Source organism: Cavia porcellus, unplaced genomic scaffold (assembly GCF_034190915.1).
Source record: "Cavia porcellus strain 051 isolate PalLab524CR breed Dunkin Hartley unplaced genomic scaffold, mCavPor4.1 scaffold_6, whole genome shotgun sequence".
In the NCBI taxonomy this organism is placed as follows: Eukaryota; Metazoa; Chordata; class Mammalia; order Rodentia; family Caviidae; genus Cavia; species Cavia porcellus.
The window spans coordinates 77,275,982-77,282,922 of record NW_026947489.1 but is presented as its reverse complement, the minus strand read 5'-3'; positions in this window follow the sequence as shown (position 1 = coordinate 77,282,922).

Below are 6,941 nucleotides of genomic sequence, written 5' to 3'. Positions count from 1 at the left end.
TCTTCAGAGATTTGAATTTGAAGGGTTGGTGACAGGTGTCCTCTCCACTAGGTTTCAAGTTCCTGGAAGGCCTGAGATTTACAGGTAGAGACTTGCACTCAAGGAACGAAGTAGAGCCGGGCTTGGTGGCTCACGCTTGTAATCCCAGCACTCGGAAAGCTGAGGTGAGAGGATCGTTGCGAGTTCGAGACCAGCCTAGGCTACAAAGTGAGCTCAAGGCCACCCTGAACTGCACAGCAAGACCCCGTCTAAAAAAAGACAAAAAAGAAATGAAGTAGAAACACTCAGGGAGGGTGAAGCAAGGGAATTGCAAGTTAGCCCTAAGGTTGAGCTATTTATTTATTTTAGGTTTTTTTGAGATGGGCTCTCACTATGTAGTTCAAATTGGTTTTTAACTCACTGTGTAGTCTAGGTTGGCCTCAAAGTCACAGCGATCATCCTGCCTTAGCCTCTGGAATGCTGCCGTTACAGGTGTGTGCCACCTCGCCCTGCAGGATGGGCAAATCAGTGATTTAGCAAGACTGTGTCTCAAAATACAAATAAAAAAGAACTAGGTAAGAATAAAAAATAAAAAGAAACGTATCTCTGTGTGAAGGCATCCAGAACGTCAAAAAATAATTACATGCATTTTACCTGTTTTTTTTTTTTTTTTTTTGGTATCAAGGATCAAACTCATGACCTAGTGTTTGCCAGGCAAGCGCTTATGCTGCTGAGCTAAATCCCCAGTTCTGGTTATTTACATTTTAAAGAGGGCTGAGGAGGTAGCTCAAAGTGAAACCCCCGGGTTCAATCCTTAGTACCTGAAAAAAAATGCTAGTCGTAGTGGTGCACACCTGTAATCTCAACACTCAGGAGGCAAAAAAAGGAAAAAGAATTGGGTTAGGAAAGATGTGGTCTCAGGGCCTGTGTTCTTAGCAAGTCTCCCTGATAATCGGTCTTTCTTTGCTGGTTCCTCTAGTTGTATCCCAGGCCAGCTAAAGTTTGTTTTCATTGATTCATTCAGCAAGTAATTATTGACACTATACTTGCTTAGCCAAGGAAAAGGGTGATCAATCCTGGGCCCTGCAGTCACTGAGTTCAGTGGGAGGAACCAGGAAACTGAATGACAAAGGAATGGCAAGGGCTATCCTGGGGTCCAAAAAGGCTTCCCAAAAGAAGTGGCTCAGGTCGAATGTCCAAGGGCAAGTGGGGAAGAGAATTCAAGGCAAAGGGAATGAAGTGTGCCAGCCAGATATAAGCATAGAGTTTTCCTCCTGTAGTCCCAGCACTCTGGGAGGCTGAAGCTGGATATCACAAATTGGAACCAAGCCTGGGCAGTTTTATGGGCCAGCATTTTACAGCTATCCTGTTTTCACAGACTGACTAAGAAAGTGAATCCTAAAGACTTTGAGTGACTTGTCTGGAGAGGCACAGCTGCTGAGTGGGGAAGTGGGGTTCAGCTTATGGAAGAGCTCTGGTCACTCTGCCCTATACTCAAATTTATGATAAAGGAATTGGGAATGAACACAGGGGTGGCAGAAATCTACATGTTTTTTCTTTTTCTTTTTTTTAATCGGTACCAGGGATCGAACTCATGACTGCCTGCTTGCAAATCAGGCACTTATGCCGCTGAGCTAAATCCCCAGCCCAGAAATCTACATCTTAAAAACAGTGAGCCCTGGGCTGGGGATTTAGCTCAGCGGCATAAGTGCCTGCCTTGCAAGCAGGCAGTCGTGAGTTTGATCCCCGGTACCGATAAAAACAAAACAAAACAAAAAAAAACAGTGAACCCTAAAAAAAAAAAAAAAAATAGTGAGCTCTGCATTATGGTTTAATGAGATGTCAGCTCTCCTATACCCACCTCACAACATTCCTGGGGCTCCCTAGGGAGGGGCGTGGGGAAGAGGGCACCTTTCCTGGTGTGGCTGACTCACCCTGACCCTGACAGTCACAGTGTGTCACTGCAAGCTGGAGGAAGACGCTGTCCCTGTGTGAATGCTGGTCCCTTGAGAAAGAGGAGTGGCTGCCCTTCATTTCCCAGGACAGCCAGGTTTCAAGGCCAGACCTCATTCAGAGCCTGCCTGGGAAGTTCCAAACCCCTTCCCTAAACACACAGACCAGACTGAAACAAAATTTTAAAGAAAAATAAAAAGAAAAAAGAACTGGGAGTGGTGGCACATGCCTGTAATTCCAGCACGCTAGGAGGCTGATGCAGGCAGATTCCAGTGCTGGCTGGGGAATGTAGCAGGTTTAATGAGACCCTGTCTCAAAAAAAAAGGTTGGATATATAGCTCAGTGCAAAGATCCTAGGTTCAATCCCCAGTACTGCAAGAAGAGGAAGAAGAGAAGGAGGAGGAGGACAAGGGAGAGGGAGGCAGTAGGAAGAGAAAAGAGAGGGGAGGAGAAAGAAACAATCTGAGGATGTAACTCAGTGGGACAGTGTTTGCCTAGGATGTATGGGCCTTGGATTCAATCCCCAACACTGCAAAAATTAAGAAATTGGCTGGGGATTTAGCTCAGTAGCCTCAGTGCCTCCCTGGCAAGGTCCTGAGTTCAAACCCAGGACCAAAAAAAAAAAAAAAAAAAAAACAGAAAGAAAGAAATTATGCCAAATGTGATAGTGTATGCCTGTAATCTGCCTTCCTATAGTATAATCTCAGCACTCCAGGAGGATGAAGCAGGACAGTTGCAAATTTTAACCCAGTTTAGTAGTTAGTGACTGAGACCCTGTCTCAAAATAATAAATAAATAAATAAACAAATAAATAAAAAGGGCAGGGATATAACTCAGTGTAAAGACCCTGGGTTCAATTCCTAATATTGCCAAAGAATAAAAAAATCATAACTGAATAAGAAAATAAGCATCGTGGGCTGGGGACTTAGCTCAGCAGCATAAGCATGTGAGTTCAATCCTCAGTACTGATTAAAAAACAAACAAACAAAAAACAATAAGCAATGAGATTGACAAAGACTTTCCTTAGGGCACAGGGTCTACACATCTAAAACTCAATAAGGTAATATCAGGAATGGCGTTGAGTCAGGACATTTGCAACCTTCTCCTTCTTTCTCCTTCTTTCTTCTCTCTCCTCTCCTTCCCTCCTTTATTGTTTTGTTTTGTTGTGTTGTTTTTTGAGACAGAGTCTCACCCTGCAGTGCAGACTGAATTTGAGCTCACTTATGTAGCCCAGGCTGACCTTGAACTCAAGGTGATTCTCCTGCCTTAGCCTCCCAAGTGCTGAGATTACAGGTGGATTACAGGTGTGTGTTAGCACACCTGGCTCCCCTTCCCTTCTTCTTCTTCCTCCTCTTCCTCTTCTTCTTCCTCTTCTTCCTCTTCTTCCTCTTCTTCTTCTTCCTCTTCCTCTTCTTCTTCTTCTTCTTCTTCTTCTTCTTCTTCCTCTTCCTCCTCCTCCTCCTCCTCCTCCTCCTCCTCCTCCTCCTCCTCCTCCTCCTCCTCCTCCTCCTCTTCTTCTTCTTCTTCTTCTTCTTCTTCTTCTTCTTCTTCTTCTTCTTCTTCTTCTTCTTCTTCTTCTTCTTCTTCTTCTTCTTCTTCTTCTTCTTCTTCTTCTTCTTCTTCTTCTTCTTTGAACCCAGAATCAAACTCAGGACCTTGCCAGGCAGGTGCCTATGCCTCTGACCTGTATCCCTAACTCTTCCCTTCCCTTCTTGCCTAAGGGTTTGCAGCTATAATGGTGGTTCTAGCTCCCTGGTCAACCCAAGATCTGCTCCACTAAGATAGTGACCACTTCCCTCAGGGAAGTCTCCTGGTGTGTGTGGACAGGCGTGGGGTCTGGGGAGGAGACGCGAATGTAAGTGGAAAAAAATAGTGCAAATGGCAAGTTGTCTGGTCCAGGAGAATAATATGTTCCTGACCAAAGACCAGAAGACCTGGCTTTGATCCTCTGCCCACATTATGTCACTTTTAGTTTTGCAGACAAAAATCTCTCTCTCTCTTTCTCTGTTTCTCTCTTTCTGACTCCAAAATCAAGAAGTCATCCAATCACAGCATAAACACAAAGAACTCTAATTCTAGACACAGCATAGTCAAACTGCTGAAACCAGTAAAAGAGAAAATCTTTTTCCCATACGTCCACTTTTTAAAAAAAGTCTAATGTAATATGAATAGATGTTAATAAAGAAAATGTAACAAAGCACTCTTCCTACTTCTGTGACAAAATAAAACAGAATTCTATAAGGAAATAATTAGAAGACAATGACACCTTGTCCACAGACAGAAAACATTAAAGGATGTTTTATCAGAAATTCTGTATCTACAACACGGTGGAACATCGTTACAACCCCGCCTGTCCTCCCAGGAGCATAGCTTGGGGGCCACTGTGCAGGTTTGGCGACATGGCACCTGGCCTCCAACTGTACTTCAAGGTCATTATCAACATCAAGTCCTTTAATTCTTTTTTTTTTTTTTTTTTGGTACTAGGAATTGAAATCCCAACCTTGCTCTTGCAGGTAGGTGCTGTGCCTTTGAGCTGTATCCCAGGCCTGTCATCAGTTTGTTATGCTTAAATCTCTCCCCAAATCTCATGTGCTAAAGTCTTGGGTGCTAGCCTGTAGGGCAATGGAGAGATAGCAGAACTTTGAGAGTAAGACCTGGTGGGAGAAGTGAGGTCACTAGGGCTGTGCCTTTGAAGGCACTCTGGTCATCATGGTGTTACGATCCCCCACCCCCTTCCAGAACCACCAAGCAGATTTGCTCTACCACGTGTCCCTGCTTGGATACATCCTGCTGCCACATGGGCCTCAACAACACAGCAGTTGTCATGGACTAAAACTGAGCCAAAGTATTTTCCTAGTGTATTTGTCTCATCCATGAGAAGCTGACTAACACACAGTTCTGATAAAGCTGAAGATAAGTAATTGGAATTGTCATGCATCAAATAATAGGCATTGGGGCTGGGGATTTAGCTCAGCGGCATAAGCGCCTGCCTTCCAAGCAGGCAGTTGTGAGTTTGATCCCTGGTACTGGTAAAAACGAAAAAGACAAAAAAAAAAAAAAAAATAGGCATTGCCTTTGTATTCCTTTCCCAGTTCTTCAGGGTTTTCTGTCATCTTCCAGGAAGTCAGGGATTCCTAAAACAACAATTCAGTTTAAATGTTTCTCCTAGTTCAGAAGCATTTCCTGAGGAAATTTTGAATATTCCAGAAATAGGGTAAGGATGGTCACCATAAGCAAATTCTCTTATGTTTTTTTTGAATTGGTAACAGGAATCGAACTCATGACCACGCACTTGCAAGGCTGGCACTTATGCTCCTGAGCTAAATCCCCAGCCCCAGCAAATTCTCTTATGCATATACTTCAATTCCTGAGGAAAAAACTCCAGTTCCAATGATGAGGTGTGCTCACTCATTCAGTATAGGCTGTGCACTTCAGCACCACTAACTGGTTCGCCCCCATCCTCCTCCCTACAGCCTCCTCTGCAAGCTATTCCCACCTCGAGGGCTTCTGGGGGCCGAGCTGGGCACTAATGGTAGTGCCTGGCCTGCCTTAACAGGGAGAAAGTATCGGACAGATGGGGGCCACAGAAGCCGGTATGAGGACAGAGCAGACTGGTGGTGGGCCCGCTCAGGCTCGGGCACTTCCCTTCCGCGCAACACTTGGGGAAAGAATGGTAGGTGTATTTTATTATTATTTTAGGCGCTGGGTAGTAAACTCAAGTGGCATTGAGCAACAGCCCTTTGCCAATTTTTTATTCTGGGTCAGAATTTCTGCAGGTCGCTGAATTGTGCAGGCTATACTCAAAACTTGGGAACCTCCTGCCTTAGCTTCTCAGAGTGCTCCGCCTCATGCTGGCTCGCTCCTTTTCTCCTGGAAGCCACTGTCACTCTGGTTTCTGTTTTTGCTTGCACAGCTGGCCATCACAGCCACAGCCTTAGCGCTCTACCACTGAGGCCCGCTCTCACTCTGGGCCTTTGCAGTGGGGCGTGGTTCTGGGGCAGGCACGTGATCCAGACCTGGCCAATCAGAATATGTGCTTCTAACTACCTTGACCTAGGTCGGGGAAGAGTTCTACATTCGCATTGGTTCACTGCGAATTTGCTCTGGGACTTTCAAACTATAAGGAAATAAACATGTTCTCTTTCTGCCTCCCACAGGAAACTGGGGGAATGAAAATTTGGAGCTGTTGGTGGATGCTGCCACTTCATCAGAGATGAAGTTTTTTTTTTGTTTTGTTTTTTTTTGAGACAGGGTCTCACTATGCAGTTTAGACTGGCCTTAAGCTCATTTTGTAGCCCAGGCTGGTCTCGAACTCGCAACAGCCCTACTGCCTCAGCCTCCCGAGTGTTGAGATTACAGCCGTGAGCCACCACGCCTGGCTAGACATGAAGTTGTTAATGATAGAAACCACCGGGGCTGGGGATTTTGCTCAGCGGCATAAGCACCTGCCTTGCAAGCAGGCCGTCGTGAGTTCAATCCCCGGTACCGATAAAAAGTTAAAAAAAAAAAAAGAAAAATTGAAAAAAAATGATAGAAACCGCCATGGAGGAAGCTAGTGGGCAGCTCCCACAGTACCCTTTCAACGCCAAGCACTCCTCACACACTGAGAACTGCTAAAGTTCTACTAGCAAATGTTCTTTTCTGTGCAAGCCATTTTGGTTTGGGTTTGTCACTTCCAACAGAATTGAGGTGCTCCTGTGAGACCTGGCTCCCGCCACGGTTTCTGCATACTCATAGCCCCTCCCCCGCGCTGACCCTTCAGTGAGTCCTTGGTGCCCTTGCAACCACACGGGGCTGCCTTACTGAGTAGCACACAAAGACAGGGCCATGTGTGTCATTTCTTCCCACGACATTGGACCAGACTGAGCAGCTCTTTGGTTGACAGTGAAAGAGCAAATCCTTAGCAGAGCCACTAAATACTCTTGCTCTCGCTGTGGGGAAGAAGTCTGGTCTTCTTTTCTTCAGGGTCTATGTATTTGTGGCTAATGAGTTCATTAGGTAGCCCAGGC